Here is a 20,647-nt window from a genome sequence, read left to right as displayed (position 1 = left end):
AAATGGAGTTTCACTCTTGTCGCCTAGGCTGCAATGTAGTGGCGTGAACTCAGCTCACTGCAACCTCCGCCTCCCAGGTTCAAGTGATTCTCCTGCCTCAGCCTCCCATGCCTCCTGTGTAGCTGGGATTACAGGCACCCATCACCATGCCTGGCTAATTTTTGTATTTTCAGTAGAGATGGGGTTTCACCATGTTGGCCAGGCTGGTCTGTAATTCCTGACCTCAAGTGATCCACCCACCTTGGCCTCCCAAAGTGCTGGAATTTCAGGTGTGAGCCACCACGCCCAGCCCTGTTTAAATTTTTTATGTGTGTACTACTTTTGTAATCAGAATTATTAGAAAGCATTTTACTGATTTAAAAGCTTAGGCATGTTCAAATGCCTGCAAAACTACTTAACACTCAGCTTTAGTTTTTCTAATCCAAAAAGGCCGGGCAGTTAATCTTTTTGGTGCCAATGTGAAATTTAAACGGTTTTATGTTTTTCCTGTGTTGTGAATGAAAAATATTTCTGAGTGGTGGTTTTTTGACAGGTAGACCATGTCTTGTCTTGTTTCAAAATAAGTATTTCTGATTTTGTAAAATGAAATATACAATATGTCACAGATCTTCCAATTAAGTAGTAAGGGTTTATCCTTAATCCTTGCTAATTTAAGCTTGCATAAGTCACTTTACTAAAAGATCTTTGTTAACCTAGTATTTTAAACATCTGTCAGCTTATGTAGGTAAAAGTAGAAGCATGTTTGTACACTGCTTGTAGTTATAGTGACAGCTTTCCGTGTTGAGGTTCTCATATCACCTTGTATCTTGAAGTTTCATGTGAGTTTTTACCATTAGGATGATTAAGATGTATATAGGACAAAATATTAAGTCTTTCCTTTACCTAAGTTTGCTTTCTTGACTAGTAATAGTAGTAGATATTTCTGTAATAAATGTTCTCTCAAGCTCCTTAAAATCTCTTGGAAATTATAAAAATATTGGAAAGAGAAGAACAGTTTTTAAAATATATATATATATATTTTTTGAGATGGAGTCTTGCTCTGTCGTCCAGGCTGGAGTGCAGTGGCGCAAACTTGGTTCACCACAACCTCTGCCTCCCGGGTTCAAGCGATTCTTCTGCCTCAGCCTCCTGAGTAGCTGGGACTACAGGCGCACGCCACCACGCCCAGCTAATTTTTGTATTTTTAGTAGAGACGAGGTTTTACTATGTTGGCTAGGCTGGTCTCAAACTCCTGACCTTGTGATCTGCCCGCCTTGGCCTCCCAAAGTGCTGGGATTACAGGTGTGAGCCACCGCACCCGGCCAGTTTTTTAAATATATTTTTAAAAACACTTGAATAAGAGTCAGTGTAAACTAGAAGTTTAAAAATGCTTCACAGAACGCCCAGGGTTTACATTACAAGATTCTCACAACAAACCTATTGTAAAGGTGAGTAAGGCATGTTATTACAGAGAAAAGTTTGGGAGCAAAACTGTAAAAAATTATATTTTTGCTGTATTTTCTAAGAGAAAGAGTATTGTTATGTTCTCCTAACCTCTGTTGATTACTACTTTAAGTGATGTTCATTTAAAACATTGCAAATTTAAATAAGAGTTTTAAAAATTAAGTAATGACTGCCCTGAAACAAAATCATTCCCAGCATACATTTTTGTTTGGATTTATCAATCAAGCAATTTTATACTTATCCCTGTCAAATACTATAAGGTGTCAAAATTTGGCATAGGGGTTACAAAACTATAAACCCAGCCAAAACAGAATAATCTTTGCTTTTTCAATCATCTTTGATTAATAAGACATTACTATTGGTTTAATGAAAATAGCTACATCTTGCATTATTTAGTAAAATTACCATAACTTCTAACTTTGTGGCTTTAGGCAGTCTAGTCCACAGGCAGGAAGGAGGTTTGTTTTGGAAAAGGACTGTTATCATCTTTTGTTTCAAAGCTAAACTATAAACTAAGTTCCTCCCAAAGTTAATTCAGCCTATGCCCAGGAATGAACAAGGACAGCTTGGAGGTTAGAAGCAAAATGGAGTCAGCTAGGTCAGATCTTTTTCACTGTCTCAGTGATGGCAGTTTCATAACTTTAAATGATGGCTATCACAGTTTTCATAAATAATCTAGATAAACAGTTAAAATAAAATAATTAGGTAAATGTAATGGGATAAATATTTGTAGACAAACTCATCATAATTTAGAATCTAAAGTTAAATTAAATAATAAGTATTTCATTATTTGGGTATTTTCCAAGAAAAACATATTGTAGGAAACCATTCTTTCTAAAAAAAAAAAGTGTCCTTTTAAAAAGGTGAATAATTTTTGTCTAATTCAAAGTTTATTGAAAAGTTATGTATAAAACAAGGTAAAAGGAACAAGGAAATAAGGGAAATGTGAAGAAAATTATAGAAATAAAGTGGTATTTTTTGGTAAGAAAGCTTAAAGAGAAATAATTTTAGGTAAGAAAGAATCTTACCTAAAATTTTGTGCTAGAATAAAGTGACTGGCTAAGAAAGGGATGTTCAAAGCTATTTATGACAAACCCACAGCCAATATCATACTGAATGGGCAAAAGCTGGAAACATTCCCTTTGAGAACTGGCACAAGACAAGGATGTCCTCTCTCACCACTCCTATTCAACATAGTTTCGGAAGTTCTGGCCAGGGCAATCAAGCAAGAGAAAGAAATAAAGGGTATTCAAATAGGAAGAGAGGAAGTCAAATTTTCTCCGTTTGCAGATGCATGATTGTATATTTAGAAAACCCCATCATTTCAGCCCCAAAACTCCTTAAGCTGATAAGCAACTTCAGCAAAGTCTCAGGATACAAAATCAATGTGCAAAAATCACAGGCATTCCTATACACCAATAATAGACTTAACAGAGAGCCAAATCATGAGTGAACTCCCATTCACAATTGCTACAAAGAGGATAAAATACCTGGGAATACAACTTACAATGGACATGAAAGACCTTTTCAGGGTGAACTGCAAACCACTGCTCAAGGAAATAAGAGAGGAAACAAACAAATGGAAAAACATTCCATGCTTATGGATAGGAAGAATCAATATTGTGAAAATGGCCATACTGCCCAAGTAATCTATAGATTCAATGCTATCCCCATCAAGCTACCATTGACTTTCTTCACAGAATTAGAAAAAACTAATAGCCAAGACAATCCTAAGCAAAAAGAACAAAGCTGGAGGCATCGTGCTACCTGACTTCAAACTATACTACAAGGCTGCAGTAACCAAAACAGCATGGTACTGGTACCAAAACAGATATATAGACCAAAAGAACAGAACAGAGGCCTCAGATATAACACCACACATCTACAACCATCTGATCTTTGACAAACCTAACAAAAATAAGCAATGGGGAAAATAATTCCCTATTTAATAAATGATGTTGGGAAAACTGGTTAGCCATATGCTGAAAACTGAAACTGGACCCCTTCCTTACAACTTATACAAAAATCAACTCAAGATGGATTAAAGATTTAAACATGGCTGGGCGTGGTGGCTCACGCCTGTAATCCCAGCACTTTGGGAGGCCGAGATGGGTGGATCATGAGGTCAGGAGATGGAGACCATCCTGACTAACACAGTGAAACCCTGTCTCTACTAAAAAATACAAAAAATTAGCTGGGCATGGTGGTGGGCGCCTGTAGTCCCAGCTACTTGGGAGGCTGAGGCAGGAGAATGGTGTGAAACCAGGAGGTGGAGCTTGCAGGGAGTGGAGATCACGCTACTGCACTCCAGCCTGGGCAACAGAGTGAGACTCCATCTCAAAAAAAAAAAAAAAAAAAAAGAAGGATTTAAACATAAGACCTAAAACCATAAAAACCGTAGAAGAAAACCTAGGCAATATCATTCAGGACATAGGCATGAGCAAAGACTTCATGATTAGAACACCAAAAGCAATTGCAACAAAAGCCAATTGACAAATGGGATCTAATTAAACTGAAGAGCTTCTGCACAGCAAAAGAAACTATTGTCAGAGTGAACAGGCAACCTACAGAATAGGAGAAAATTTTTTCAATCTATCCATCTGACAAAGGGCTAATATCCAGAATCTACAAGGAATTTAAACAAATTTGCAAGAAAAAAAAAACCCCCATCAAAAAGTGGGCAAAAGATATGAACAGACACATCTCAGAAGAAGACATTTATGTGGCCAACAAACATGAAAAAAAGCTCATCATCACTGGTCATTAGAGAAATGCAAATTGAAACCACAATGAGATACCATCTCATGCCAGTTAGAATGGCGATTATTAAAAAGTCAGGAAACAACAGATGCTGGAGAGGATGTGGAGAAATAGGAATGCTTTTACACTGTTGGTGGGAGTGTCAATTAGTTCAACCATTGTGGAAGACAGTGTGGCAATTCCTCAAGGATCTGGAACCAGAAATACCATTTGACCCAGCAATCCCATTACTGGGTATATACCCAAAGGATTAGAAATCATTCTACTGTAAAGACACATGCACATGTATGTTTATTGCAGCACTATTCACAATAGCAAAGACTTGGAACCAACCCTAATGCCCACCAATGATAGACTGGGTAAAAAAATGTGGCACGTATACACCGTGGAATACTATGCAGCCATAAAAAAGAATGAGTTCATGTCTTTTGCAGGGACATGGATGAAGCTGGAAGCCATCATTCTCAGCAAACTAACACAGGAACAGAAAACCAAACACTGCATGTTCTCACTCATAAGTGGGAGTTGAACAATGAGAACACATGGACACAGGGAGGGGAATGTCACACACCAGGGCCTGTCAGGAGGTGGGGGGCAAGGGGAGGGATAACATTAGGAAAAATACCTAATATAGATGACGGGTTAATGGGTGCAGCAAACCACCATGGCACATGTACACCTATGTAATAAACCTCCATGTTCTTCACATGTATCCCAGAACGTAAAGTAAAATTTTAAAAAAAAAGAAAGAAAGAAAAGGATGTTCACGACAAACCAGAAAGTCCAAGCATGTCATGAATAGTCTGTGTAAGTCACAATAAGAGGATTTATTTAAAAAAACTTTTATATGATAAAGTTGTCTATAATTAAAGGGAAATTATAATGGTCTTTCTAGAGATTGGGTTGATGTTAAAAAACTACTTATACATTAAAAAATTGGTTAGAACAATGAAATTTTCTTACAGGGTTGATTCACTCTTAATAAATTATAAGAGACTTAAGAATTTTTTTTTAACCCAAAGTTCAGCTTTTATTGCATCTTGCTGTTTTAGGTTTTCTCTCCCCTTTAAAAGGGTGGGAAATAGTAATGCCCTCCTTCAACTCCCTTCAGCTCATATACGTTTTTTACCCTCAGATTCTGTTTGTTGTGTCCTGATGCTAACAATGTTTTCTTAGAGGTCTAAAGGAAATGTTTTCTTCCAACATAATATTCTGTGCATTGCAGAAGGTCTTTTCTTTTGCCTTTTGGTAACTGGCTTAACAGATTTTATGTTTTATTGAAATAATTTCTATGCCATTATTATTAAGTTTTTGTTTGCTTAGAAAACACTGAGATTAATACAATTTTTTAAAAATTATGATTATTACATTCATATGTCTTTATGTATGTGCTTTTAAAGTCCTTGTGACATTGAGTTATAGGGCTTGACTCCTGGGTCTTAAAAGGACAAGTCCTGCTAAATCTTAAATACTGACAGCAATTAAAGGCTCATCTTCAGGACTGGTAGAAGATGCCAATCAAAATAAACTGCATTCTTGAAACACAGAGCCAGAAATTAAAGCTATTCAACTCAAGGCCCAGGAACTATAGTGGAAGAGGTGGGTGTGTGAGATTGTAAGGGCCAATTTTGAGAGATAAAATAAGTTCAATTTCTCTATAAATTAATCATAATCATTGATGTCCAAGCCACACTGATGCAAGATCAGCATATGGGTCCTGTGTCAGATTAACAAGGTTTTCTTGAAGCATTAACCTACTCCTTAATAAAGGTTATAGAGGTTATAAAAGGCTTCTGGAAGTTATAGCTATGGTCAAGATAAAAATTTCATAGATTGTTAATACAATTTTGGAAAACAAATTTAATTGGCTTCATGCTGTTTTTATTAGGGCTTATTGTTTGGAAAATTAAGTCTCGTCTCTCAAAGAATGAAGGCTTTCACCTTTTTTTTTTTTTTTAAATCCTTGAGTTATCACTTTGGTCAAATGAATGACTTATTTTACAATGACCTTTCATCAAGTGTTTTAAACCTTTCAAATTTGACAAACTTTCCAAAATCAAACTACAAATTATGTCTTTTTATGAACTAATGAATCCTTTAAGATACTAGGTTCCCTAAAGTCCAAAAAAAAAAAAAAGTAACATAATGTGGCTTATTTGGTATAAAAATTTTACAGGAAGCATTGTCAAATATGAAATAGTGTTTGGTTTTGTTTGGGCTGTATTTGTATAAATATGTTATTGGTATGTGTTCCAAAATTATAGGAAACTCCTATAATTCTGATATGACTTGGTGTACATTATCAGTAATAATTATAATTGTTATGGTAAATTATTGTGTGCCATGGAGGTAACAAATTTCCTCATCAAGTGTGTCTTTGACTATGGTTGCCCTAAAACTTTTTGTCATTCACAGACAATTGTCTTGCTTTGGTCCTCTTTAGAAGGTGGTTTTATAATCAGCTATAAAACTCTAACGGGTGCTCTTGAATGCAGGCTTAAGATAGCTTTGGAGACTGTGACATCAGAATAGAGGAAAAACTTTCAGTATTCGTGGAGTGCTGAAATATTCATGAATATCAAGCAAAACAGGAATTAACTTCATAGATGGAACTAAAAGAATGCTGAAGTAATCTTTTTGACTTTTTTTCTTAAAATGTTGTTGATCCTTCGTTTTGTTTTTCAGAGTCAAGGAAATTTTTCTGTTGAGATATTGACAGCTTTTAACAATTAAGTATACTCCAGTGAACACAATTTGGAGCATATTTGTTTCTCTCTCTATATATTTGGAAACAATTTTTGAGTATTCTTAACTTATGGCAATATAGTTATTTACATAAGTACAATAAGAATCTATTTTCATTTGTAACAGAACACAGTTGGACAAACTGTTTATTTTACCAAGGCTTTGACTGCAATGCTGTCTTTACTTTAAGGAATCAAACTTGACTTATGGAGCCAATAAAAGCCCCTTAGGAAAACTGGCCTAATATCTTGTCTAGCCAGTCCCCGTACAGGGTTCCTGACCTGTGGTAATTAAAGAATGTCACTCTGACAGGCCCAGGAGCCCAAAGTTTATCTTGGAATCTCAAGAGGAGAGGAATTCACCCAACTCATAGGTATTTTGATGGTACAAATCCATGGCTGGGCTCAGCTTTACAAAAGTCTTATTTGAGATTCCTTCTATGGAACAAAGTTACATCAAAGCCAATTTAAAAGTCCATCAAAAACTAGTTATTCTTGCTGCACTGTATACAAATAAACAGCTCAAGTATAATAAAGCAAATCAGTCCTACCATGATTTGTCTAGTAAAAATGGGAAACTGGAGAGAGAAAAATTATGTTTCATAAAACTATAGTACACTTGTTGGTAGATTCTAGTCTTGCTTAATGTTTTTCAATTTTTATTATTTTCTACAATTTGGACTGAATTCTAATTTTTCTTGGCTATAGGTTTTTAAAATAATGTTTTCAATTTTTTTTCTTCTTTTCCACCCCAAGTTTTCCTAATTGAGAGTCACTGAAAACTAAGCTATGCTTTTGTAAAGCCCTGCAAACTGAAGCTAGACAACTTAAACTTCAGAAGAAAACAACAGCAACCTATTTACATACATAAGCCACTTTCATATGTGCCTACTGATGTATAGACTTCAGAGGAATGTGGCCTATATCAATTTTACAGATTGTTCTTTTGTTTGTTGTTGTTTTCCTCCCTTCCTCCCCCTATTTTCTCTTCATAGGACATGAAACTTCACAACCTGCTAAAAATGAACTTTCCTAATCACTCAGAACCTACCTGTCTAGGAATAAACCATCCTAGCCTTGAGCAATCAGATGAAACCTGGGACCAGAGACTCATTTTCTTCTAAAATGCTTTCTCTAAAAGATTTTTAAAAAGAAAAGGGGGGAAATGTGAAAGGAAAATAAATCTTGGGGCCTCCAAATCACAAAGCTAAAGGAAAAAGCCAAGCTGGGAACTTCTTAGGGCAAACCTGCCTGTCTTTCTATTCAAAGTCATCCCTCTGCTCACTGAGATAAATGCACATCTGATTGCCTCCTTTGGAAAGGATAAACAGAAACTCAAAGAATGCAACTGTTTGTCTCTCACCTACCTGTGACATGGAAGCCCCCTCCCTGCTTCAAGTTGTCCTGCCTTTCTAGGCAGAACCAGTGTACATCTTACATATATTGATTGATGACTTATGTCTCCCTAAAATATATAAAACCAAGCTGTGCTCTTACCACCTTGGGCACATGTGGTCAGGACCTCCTGATGCTCTTGTCATGAGTGGGTGGGTGTTCTCAACCTTGGCAAAATAAACTTTCTAAATTAACTGAGACCTGGGTCAGATTTTTGGGGTTCACAGCAACAATTTAAAAAACTCACCATTGACCTGAAATCTTGACCTTATGCTGTTCCTCACACTCAGCCATGAAAATAGACACCATCCTATGAGCTCCCTCAGCCATGTCCTGCCACACTTCCAACATGTGTCCCCATCCACCATCTGTTGTCTTATTGCTGCATCCTACCCAGGCCCTGATCTCTGGACCCATTGTTGTATAATTAAGAATTTGGGGCTGGGTATGGTGGCTGTGGCTCACTCCTGTAATCTCAGCATTTTGGGAGGCTGTATTAGTCAGGATTCTCAAGAGGGATAGAACCAATAGGATATATATATATATCTGATACATATATATATATACCTGTATATAATAGGATATTATATATCTGTATATAATATACAATAGGATATATATATATGTCTGATACATATATATATATCTGAGTTTATTAAGGAATATTGACTCACATGATCACAAGTTAAAGTCCCACAATTGGCCATCTGCAAGCTGAGGAGCAAGGAAGCCAGTCTGAGTCCCAAAACCTCAAAAACAGGGAAGCCAACACTGCAGTCTTCAGTCTGTGGTTGAAGGTCCAAGAGTCCAAAAACTGAAGAACTTGGAGGCTGATGTTCGAGGGTAGGAAGCATTCAGCATGAGAGAAAGATGTAGGCTGGAAGACTAAGCCAGTCTAGTGTTTCCCTGTTCTTCTGCCTCCTTTTATTCTGACCACACTGGCAGCTGATTAGATTGTGTTTACCTGGATTGAGGGTGGGTCTCCCAGTCCACTGGGAAAGGGTGGACTTTCCCAGTCCACTGACTCAAATATAATCTCCTTTGGCAACACCCTCACAGACACACCCAAAAACAATACTTTGTATCCTTCAATCCAATCAAGTTGACACTCAGTATTAACCATCACAGAGGCCAGGGCAGAATGATTGCTTGAACCCAGGAGTTTGAGACCAACCTTGGCAACACAGGGCGATCCCATCCCTACAAAAAAAAAAAAAGTTTAAAAATCAGCCAGGATAATTAGCCATTTTCTGTGGTCCCAGATACTTGGAGGGTTAAGGTGGAAGGGTCACTTAAGCCTGGGAAGTTGAAGCTACATTGAGCTGTGATCTGTCATTGCACTCTAGCCTGGGCAACACAGCAAGACCCTGTCTCCAAAAAAAAAAAAAAAAAAAAAAAAAAGAATTTGGTCTATGTCCCAGGTTCCTGACATGGAGCTTCTAAAACTGTTGGAATTTTCTGAGTAATATAAGTGTCTTTGTTATGTTAATGAGCTAATTCATGGCAGGGCCTGTAGATAGCTTCAGGATGGGGTCTAGTCCCTGAAAAGACCAAAAAGGTAATTAGAGTTGGGGCTTTGAGCCACATGATATTAGCCAACCCTCCAGACCTCTAGGGAGAAGAGGGACACTGGAGATTGAGTTCAAGTACATGGCCAATGATTTAATCAATGATACCTATGTAATGAATCCTCCCTAAAATCTCTGGGCATTGGAGCTCAGAGGAACTTCCTGGTTGGTGAGCACTTGATGTGCTGGGAGGGTGGTGCATCCTGATTCCTTGAAGGTAGGACGCAGAAGCTCTGTTTTTTACTAGTCCTCTCTCTATGTGTCTCCTCATTTGGCTGGTCCTTCTGATTTGTATCCTTTATAATAAAATTGTAATAATAATGATAGCATTTTCTTGAGTTCTATGAGTTGTTATACCCAGTTATTGAATCTGAGAGAATTGTGGGAATTTTTGAACTTATGGCAGTCATTCAAAAAATATGAGTGGCTTGGGGACCCCTGAAGTGTGCCTGGCATCTGACGTAGAAGCAGTCTTGTTGGGGACCATGCTCTTTAACTTGTAGAGTCTACACAAACTCTGGGTGGTTAGTACTGGAATTGAATTGCAATACATCTGGCTGGGGTTTAAACAGAAGGCCCGTGTTCTCAGGGACCTTGCTCTTTTGTGCTCTGTCTCTGTCTCTCTCTCTGTCCCTGTCTCTATCTCTGTCTGTCTCTCCTTTAACTTTGTACTCTACTTGTTTCTCCTCACGAGACCCACTCAAGTCTTGCTTATCTAAAGCAAAACAAAATGGTGAAGGCCGTACCTCCTTCATTAGTATTCTCCTCACCTTCTGCTTTGTTTCTCTTGAAAGAGTGCCTTCACTTCCTTCTCCTCCCACTCATCAGCCCTCAACAATTTTGCTTCTTCCTACTACTTAAGCAAAACTTCTTTCATAAAAGTTATTCTTATTCCCATAGTCAATGAATAATTCTAAGCTTAAAAAAAAATCCGTGAGTTTCTCTGCAGCATTTCATACTATTTGACAATTTTCTTTCCTTCTTGAACTACAACCCCCTCCCACCCCAGTTTCTGTAATACTGCACTGGGATTCCTTTGTCTATTCCTCTCTCAGTCTCCTGTATAATCTTCTTTTGTCTACCCCTTCTAAACTGCACGTATTGCCCATTCCCCACCCTCCTCCTCGATTCCTAGTCCATGAATGTCTTACCATCCACCCAGATACCTGGGCGTGTCACCTTGAGTATGTCTTCTCACTCACCACTCTAACCCCACATCTGATCACTCATTGTATTTGATTCCTTCTGCCTCCCATGTGCCTTGTGTCTCTGTGCATTTATATCCTCTGCCTCTGTGATTGCCATAGTCCACACAAAAACAGCTTACTTCCTCAACAGTCTCTCTGCTTCAAGTTTTGTGACCCTCCTACCTGTTCTTCATCTCACAGCCAGGGTGATATTTCCAAAACAGACGCAATCATGTAGAGCCCGAGTCCTGGCCCATGGCAGGTGCCAGTGACCTTTTACTGCATGCTTGAATGAATATTATATCCCTGCTTAAAACCCCCAATAGTCTCCTGCGGCTCTTTGCATCCAAGCTCTTTGACACAGTTTCAGGTTCTCCTGACTTGGCCGTTGCACGCTTCTTTCACTGGCCTTGAATAGGTCATGCTTATCCTTCCTTTATCTGAAACACCCTCCTTCCCTTCAGCTGGGTAACTGGAACTTATCCCTTAGATGTCAGCTTTCATAGGCTTTTTCCTGCCCTACCTGCTATATGGTTGCAGGTCACTTCCTGCTCCACCTATTGTATATTTATTACATTTTATTGCAATTGTTTGTAGTACAGATTTACACACCCACCATCAGCATCTCAGCAGCCACGTCAGTGCACACGTCTGGTAACACTTGGTGAGGTCAGACTTGTAAAGTGTTGACACTGTATTTGGTATAAAATCGTATCTTATTGTGGCTTAATTTTCACTTCTATAATTTTTAATGAGGTTGGGCATTTAAAAAAATGTTTCCTAGCCATTTGTATTTACTCTTAAAAAATATATGTTAGAAAACTGAGAGAATGTATTTATTCTTTTATGAAATGTATATACTTTTTCCTGCTGGGCTATTTTTTTCTTATTTGTAGGAGTTTTTGTTTTCGTTTTCGTTTTTTTGACAGAGTCTTACTCTGTCACCGAGGCTTACAGTGATATGAGCTCATCTCACTGCAACTTCTGTTTTCTGGGCTCAAGTGATTCTCCTGCCTCAGTTTCCTGAGTAGCTGGGATTACAGGCACCCGCCACCATGCCTGGCTAATTTTTGTATTTTTAGTAGAGACGGAGTTTTGCCATGTTGGCCAGGCTGGTCTTGAACTCCTGACCTCATGTGATCCGCTGGCCTCCCAAAGTGCTGAGATTCCAGCGTGAGCGGCCATACCCGGCCGGGAGTTCTTTATATATTCTGAAAACTAATCCTTTGTGAGACATAAGTGTTGTAAATATTGTATCCCAGTTTGTGGCATGTATTTTTAATTTTTAATGGTGTCTCTCAATGAAAAAAGCTTAACATTTAAATGAGGTCAAATTGATCACCTTTTTATTTATGGTTGATTCCTTTGGTGTCATGTGTAAGGAATGTTGTTCCTTCCTGTCCCAAAGTTGCAAAGATTTCTTATGTATTTTGTCCTAAAAGTTTTAAAGTTTTGCTTTTCCCATCTGTGCACATTTCACATTTGCTACATCTCACTGACTGCTTCCTCTGCTGCAGAGCAAGCTCCATGAGAGCAGGAGGCATGGGTCCTGCTTCTTGTTGGTCCCCAGAGCCCTATGTCATGACTAGGACCTGGCAGGGGACTAGTGAGTAGCTCCTGACTAACTGACTCAATGAATGAATGATTGGATGATTGAACAAAGTGGTATGGGAGTTCACAGCCAGCAAGAGATGCCTTAGAAGAGATGAAGAAGGAGATGGTATAGGGTAGTGGTTCTCAATTCTGGGTCCACGGTGGACTCACCTGGGGACCCTTAAAATGTACCGTGGAGGATCCCAGCCCAAGAGATTCTGTATGACTGGTCTAAGATGTGGTCTGGGCACCAGGTGATCCCAGTGTGCAGCCAGGCCTGAGGCCACTGGATTTGGTGGTAAATGAGGTAGCTATCAAGGGTACAGACGTTGGTTGCCAACAGGCTTGGTCTTGAATTTCAGCTTTGTCACTGACTTGCTGTGTCCTCCTGCACTCGTTGAGCCTGTTTTCTCACCTGAGAGATGGGTGTGATAACACCTACCTGCTGTAGTTGTTGTGAGAGTTAGAGGAGATAAGCATGTTCCTGGAATGAAGTGTGTTCTTAATCCATCATAGGTTTTTTGCTTGTTTGTTTGTTTGTTTGTTTTTTCCTTTTCAAGAATGAGGTTGAGCCAGACTTTGACAGCTGGGTGGGAAGTGAACATGTGGTGATTGGGAGAGAAGGGCAGTTTATGTGAAGGGAATGTAATAATTAGAGAGTGGGCGTGGGAAGACATGCTGGGGAGAGTGTGCAGGCCGGTTAGCCCTGGTAGAGGGTGCAAGAGAGCAGTGGGGAATCTGCCAGGGAGACAGGTGGGCGACCAGGGTGCCAAGGGTGTGGCTTTTCCCAGGTTCCCATGGACACAGCCATCCTCCCAGATGCCCAGCCTAGCTGTGAGTGAGCAAGAGTTCTGGATTGTCTCTCTCACTCTGTCTTTTTCTCTCATTCCAGAAACAAAGCAGTGACTGGTACTTAGGAGGAGGATCAGGTCAAGTTGGGAGAAACTTGCTTCTGCTCAGGGGAGCAGAAGCAAGAATGGAGGCCCCACCCATGCTGGAAGATGATGAGGGTTTTGGTTCAGGGAGGAGGAATATTGGGGATCTAAAGGGGCCTGGGAGTGGGGCAGGACCCTGCCTTAGGACAGGTAGAAACATTTTCTATGAAAAATGGGGTGGAGGTTGATGGTAGGACCAGGCATCTTTAGTTGGTTCCCTGGAGTGTCAAGCCCTTGAGATGGTCTTTAAAAGCCATGCAGTAGGGTTTGAATCTGGTGTTCAAGCTCATAGGTTATTAACATAATGACACTTGGAAACTATTTGGGAGAGCTCAAGTGAGTGGCCCGGAAGTTCTGTGTTGGTGCAGCAGGTGACTTAGGATGTGCTGCTCCAGACTCATATCTTTGACTGCACACCTGACACTTCATCTGGCTATCCTGTAAGCACCTTCAACTTAACATGTCCTACACAGAACTCTTGATATTCCTGTTCCTCCCCCAGTTCCTCAGTTCTTACCAAATGTTCTTCCAGTTACCCAATTGCTCAAGTAAAAAATCTAAGTCCTTCTCTTGGATTTCTGCCTGTTCCCTCAACATCCCACCTATCCATGAGTGTTCTGTGGGCCCTGCCTCTGAAATAAATGCTGCCTTTGTCTCCCAGTTCACTCCAGCCACCCATCCTGGGGCTGCACCCTCCTCCTTCCAAGCCCTCTCCCTTTCCTTCCTGGTGCTGCCTGTCATGTCAAGCATATGCATCAGTGCGACCAGGACATTTGAAATGCAACCAGTACAATTGCGCGCGGTTATGCCTACCAGTTTTTCTTCCTTAAACATTTTATATTTATGTTTGAAAGCATGCCACCTTTCTTCACTTGCCAACTGACAGATTTATTAGTTGACAACATCCGCTGATAGCATCAGTAATGTTAATTGTTTTTGCACATGTAGCTTTAATTATTCTCATTATCATTTATAGGAGTTATTCTTTGTAAAGGGTAACTGAGTTTTCCAAAACAAACAGAAATTTGGGATGTGCCCATGGAGCGTGACTCATGAAATCAGATTCTTAGAAGGACCTCGGCAAGTCTCTGGGTTGCTGTTAATGAGCCTGGCTGGCTGCCAGGGGTGTGTCTGCCCTTTATGGGGCCACCACTGTTCAAATGCTTGCCTGCAGCATTACTTGCCTAGGTAGTGCTTGTTTCTACTGAACTGTCAGGGATCCAATTCTTTGTGGTCTAAGTAACAATACTCAGATTCAAAAGGAATTGATTAATAAGCCAGAATGCCAATGTATTACATTTTTGATGAAGACCATATTTACAGTGATTGTATCTGCTCAAGCTCAAATTAGGATTAGAGTTCTGACAAATACATATGTGAGAACTATGAGGTTAAATACTTGAAATTTGGACTTTTCTAGAAAATCTGAATGTGATTGCCATTCACATACCTTTCTGGGGATGATGATTCTTGTACTTTTATTTTAAAAGACATAGAAAACTAACTTAAGAATCAGATTGCTTGGCTGGGCACAGTGGCTCATGCCTGTAATGCCAGCACTTTGGGAGGCCAAGGTGAGTGGATTGCTTGAGCTCAGGAGTTTGAGATCAGCCTGGGCAACATGGTGAAATCCCATCTCTACCAAAAATACAAAAAAAAAAAAAAGAATAAATTAGCTAGGTGTGATGGTGCGTGCTTGTAGTTCCAGCTACTTGGGAGGATGAGGTGGAAGAATTGCTTGAGCCCAGGAGGCAGAGGTTTCAGTGAGCTGGGGTTGCAACACTGTACTCCAGCCTGGGCGATAGAGTGAGACTCCGTCTCAAAAAAAAAATTCAGATTGCTTTATTGCTGGTTTTCTTTCTAAAACTGAGATTGGGTCCCATCATCCCCTGGCCCCCATTGGTTAATGGTTCCTCCTTTGTCTATTGAATAAAATACAGATGTCTGCTTTTGGCAACATGGTTGAATGTAGACACTGCAGGGTCTTCCTGACTCAAAATGAGTAAGGCTTAGATAAAACACATTTTGAAATACATTTCTGGATGAACAGCAAGGAAAGGAGATCTCTTAAAATCCTTTTTCTGTCCCCCTCTCCCTACCCCCTCCAAGTGGGCTTAAGTAGGAAGGGTGGTGAGCGGCAGGTAAACACACGTCAAAGGCAGTCTTCCTCTCTGAGGGAAAACACTTGTATAAGCATTGCAATCAATGGGCCTCTTTAATTATGTGCCAGTGGCAAGAGCGGGTGCTGAACCCAGGGGCCTGCCTCAATCCGGGGCCTTTGAGGCAGAATAAAGTGGTTTCAGGTTGTTGGCATTTCCTTGCCCTTCCACCCGAAGCAGACGCAAATCCTCTCTGGAGGCAAGTTCCCCAATTCAGCCAGTACAACTCCCACAGACTAAGATCAATCATGTACAAGCTCACAGACAAAGGTCACCAAACACACAGAGCAATAAACAAATTCATGAGTGACGTGAATGAGAATAAACAGAAACAATAACCACCAGCTGGGATGCTCTAAGTCTTCAGCTGTTAGAATTCCTGAATATAGAATAAAACTGCCACAATGGCAAACATGCATCTAGTACTTACTGTGTGCTGGGTTCTAAGAATTTTGCACATTGTGCCAGATACCGACTCAGCTTCACACTCACCCTCCTACTGTGCCCTCTTAATTTGCACTAGATTAAAAGGTAGAAAGGAAGAGGCAGCTATTCTGTTCTTGGCTGTGCCTCCGGCAGCACATGCAAAATGGGCAGTAACAGTGGCAGTCACAGGTAAGTAGCCTTCTCACAGTGTGGAGTTAAAGGCATGGGACTGAGACGAGCAAGGTTCCTAAAGGGATAGTGGCCAGTAGATGACCAGGGGCTACTGGAGTGGCTGCATGGCTCTGTGGAAGCTCAGAGGAGCCTTGGGTCCTGCAGGTGCAGTAGCAGCTTTCTGTAGTTCCTGATCTCTGGGTCCCACAATCTTCCCCTTTTTTGCTCCTCCACTTCTAATTTTGTAACTGACTTCCCTGTGTGTACTTCTCTCTCTGATTGAAATAGCCAGACTGGTTTCTGTTTCATGATAAGACGTCGTCTGGTACGAACACAGTAACTCATTTAATCCGATATCTCTATGAAGGAGGTACAATAATTATTCCTATTTTACAGATGAGGAAACACAGCAGAGAAATAAAGTCAATTGTCTAAGGTTGCACATTTAGTCAAGGGAAGGGTTGATATAACATATAATTATTTAGAAAACATCTAAGGAAATAAAAGGCGTAATTTAAAAATAAAACTAGGCAGGTTTAAAAAAATGAAGTAATCTATAAGTAAAAAAGTATAATTGTTGAAATACATATCTTAGTGGATGGGTTAAATAGCTGAAGAAATGATTAATGAACTGGAAGGTAGTTCTGAAGAAATCAGAATTCAGCATAGATCGAAAAAATGGGAATTTACAAAAGTACACAGGAATTATAAAAGAGGTTAAATGATAGGGAGGGTAGAATGAGAATTAACATTGGTCTAACTGGAGTTTTGGAAGAAGAGAATAGAGAGAATGAACAAGGCAATATTTAAAGAGGTGGCTGAGAATTTTTCAGAACCAACGCAAACTATGACTTTACCAACAGAGAAAACAATGTACACTGAGGAGGATAAATAAATATACTATGAACAAATTGTAATAATACTACTCAACAAAGACAAAGAGAAGATCTTAAAATCAGCAAAAAAAGAAAGTCAGACTTAGAAAGAAATGACAATGGCAGACTACTCAACAACAACAATGGAAACCAAATTCAGTGAAACAGTATTTTCAAAATGCGTATTTAATCTATCTTTGAAGAATAAGGGTGAAAAGGGTGAAAATTTCTGCCTTATATAAAATGTCAACATTAACAAAAAGTAATGAAGGTAATATAAAAATGTTTTCAAATAAACAAAACTGAGAGTTTACCACCAACAAGCATTCATTAAATGGACTTTTAAATGCAATTTTTAGGAAGAAGGAAAACAATTCCTAAGGAAGGTCTGAGATGCAAAAAGGAATTATGAACAAAGAAATTGTTAAAAGTATAGGTGAATTAAAAAAACTGCCTGCATAAATGATAATAATGACAATGATGCTATTAATAATGAGTTGATAAGGATAAAGAAAAGGACAGAATTAAAATACTAGAAAACAAGCATGCTGGAAAGGATTCAGGAATTACTTGAAGGTTAAAGTTCTAGGGTCCTTCTATCCTTCTAGAGGGGAGTCAATATATTAATTTTTGACCGTCACTTACACAGTGAAAAACTTTAAGGATAACCATAAAAAAATAGAAATAGAGAGTATAACTTCTGAAACAGTCAAGGGAAAAATATGGAATAAGAAAACTGACCAAAAAACATCTCAGTCAATCAAAAAAAAAAAAAAAAAAAAAAGAAAAGGTTCGGAAGGAGAAAATCAAAGCATAGAAAAAGCAGGACAAATAGAAGTGGAAAAGCAAAAGGTAGAAGAAACAGGTCCAGAAATATCACTGATGCCCTAAATCACCATTAAAAGATGAAAACAAAGGAACAACATCAAAAAATTCTAGGGACTGTAGTAGTGCTGATCAGAATAGGCTCTAAGATAAGATGCATTATTGTGAGTCAACTTGTGATGATGAAAGGTTTAATTCACCAGAAAGACACAATTATAAACTTGTAATCAAATAGCTTTATTTTATTTACTTTTATTTATTTATTTTTTTTGAGACAGGATCTTGTTCTGTTGCTCAGGCTGGAGTGCAGTGGCTTGATCTCAGCTCACTGCAGCCTCCACCTCTTGAGGCTCAAGCTTTCTTCCTGCCTTAGCCTCATGAGTAGCTGGGTCCACAGGCACACACCACCAAGCCCTGCTAATTTTTGTATTTTTTGTAGAGATGGGGTTTCACCACGTTACCAGGCTGGTCTCAAACTCCTGGGCTCAAGCGATCCGCCCCCCTCGGCTTCCCAAAGTGTTGGGATTATAGGCGTGAGCCACGGTGCCTGGCCTCAAGTAACTATTTAAGTGAAACAAAGCTAGTATGGCACTAATGAAAAATGTATAAATCCATAATCGCAGAGGGATTTCAACTTACTTCTTTCGATTATGTAAAGGTCAAACAGACAAAAGACAATGACAAAACTTAATGCAATGAACACGTTTGATTTAATGAACATATATTGGATATGTACCCAAGAATTAGAGAATACATACTGGTTTTGAGTTTATGCAGAACATTTACAAAAATGTAGCGGAGGCCTAAATTATAAAAAGTTGCTATCACGCAGAATGACACACAAACCCCTGAGTCCGGAATTCAAAGCCCTCCACACTCTCCTCTACCTTTGCATCTTTATCCTCCACCACACTGCAGTGCATACTCTGGGCTACTACTCACTGTTCTTGATTCAAATTCCATGTTCTGTCAGCTGAAATCATTCTCTCTGCCTGGAATAACTACTTCATACATATTCTGCTATTGAATTCCTGTCTTAGCACCCCATCTACTCCAAGACGATGTCCAGTTGGGGTTACTCCCTGTCCCATTTTCTTTGATTACACTTTTTTTTTTCTACTTCCATTATATTATTGATCACATCTGTGCCACAGTTTTTGACTTTGTGTCTGCCTTTACTCTTTTCTAGACCCTGAGAGCTCCTGAAGGGTTGGGTCATTTCTTTTTTATTTGTTCATTCCTCACGGCACAGTGAGTGCTTAATAAATGGCTATTGACTGAAATTAAACTGTATCTAAATGGACATATTCCACTTCTGGGCCATTCATTCTTTCTTTCTGTTGGAACCAGGAGATGGGGAACCATAACAAAGGTAAGGTTGTGCCATGTGAAAGAGCATGGAACCTTCCCCTGAGGGCCAAAAAAGAGCAGGGAAAGGTGCAAAGACAAAATCTTCCATTTTTAAACAATGTAAGAATGTGGTCCACCTCATGCTCAGGTGGGACTTTATCATGACGTTATTTCTGGGGACTTATATAGCTGCATCATTTACCCCATATACATTTACCTTCAGTGTAGGGAACTGAGGACAGGAATTTTGTTGATGCAGACTCTTGCTAATGAGGCTAACACTTGGAGAATTTTTATCATGCATTCAAGAAGCTTGTTTTACATTTCTTCATTAATACTTTAGTTGGTGGTTTAGCTTTAGTTGTAGGCTTATCAGATATTTGGAGATATCTTCATAAACGATGGCTTTGGTTTTAGAAGACTTATTCTGAAGCTACTATTTCTGGCAATAATCAAACAGCATGGCCATTTGTTTTGTAAGGCCTTTCCTAGAATATGATGGTAAAATCTACGTGTGGAAAAATGCTTATTCTTCTGTCCTCTATAAATGTGAATCTAGTTTGTCTTCAAAATAAAATCAAGTGATTAAAATGTAGTTTTCTAAGAAGATAAATGGAGCAAAGCACTCTGTGTTTCACAATGTTGGAAATCACTCATCCCTCATGAAACTGTCCCAACTGATCCTGACTCACATGAATGAATTAAAATAAGAGTTAATAATATCAATTTACATTTTTAAAGACACTTTCCCATGTTTTAGACTATTGGTTGGAAAAGCTGGTAGGTGTACAATTTGTGGAGAGTAGGCTGTTTTTGTCTGTCGTTGTTTGACGTATTTCAAAGCCATATCTAATTTTGTTGCAGAATGGTCTGAATTCTACAAAAATGTTGAGTTGTATAGTGTGGAGAAGTACAGAGCCATTTACTGAAAGGCTGGGGGGAAATGACGAGACCCTGAGATAAGGCAGCAGTGGTGGGAACAGAGTGGAAGGGAGGTAGTTGAGATATGTTCAAAGTAGAATCAGAATGGACATAGTGAACAACTGGATGCAGGTGGGGGCTGAGGAAGCAAAGTTGAGGATAATTCTGAGACTTCTAGGTTGATCCACTGAAGTTACATTATTCAACACCACAAGGAAACTAGGGGAATGAGAAGGCATCTTGGTTTGCTTTGGAGTGGAAGGGCAGTGATGTAAGAGGAGTTAATGAGTTAAAG

The 20,647-nt window shown here is 39.2% G+C and overlaps 1 protein-coding gene across 5 annotated transcripts in view; it reads left to right on the top strand.

The window, feature by feature from the left end:
- Positions 1 to 20,647, top strand: part of IL36G (interleukin 36 gamma) — a 192,097-nt gene that overhangs the window by 96,847 nt on the left and 74,603 nt on the right. The window lies entirely within an intron of this gene.

The sequence above is a fragment of the Pan paniscus genome, chromosome 12 (assembly GCF_029289425.2).
Source record: "Pan paniscus chromosome 12, NHGRI_mPanPan1-v2.0_pri, whole genome shotgun sequence".
Lineage (NCBI taxonomy): Eukaryota > Metazoa > Chordata > Mammalia > Primates > Hominidae > Pan > Pan paniscus.
Note: the sequence above shows the minus strand (reverse complement) of the source record. Positions and strands in the feature narration are given on the sequence as shown.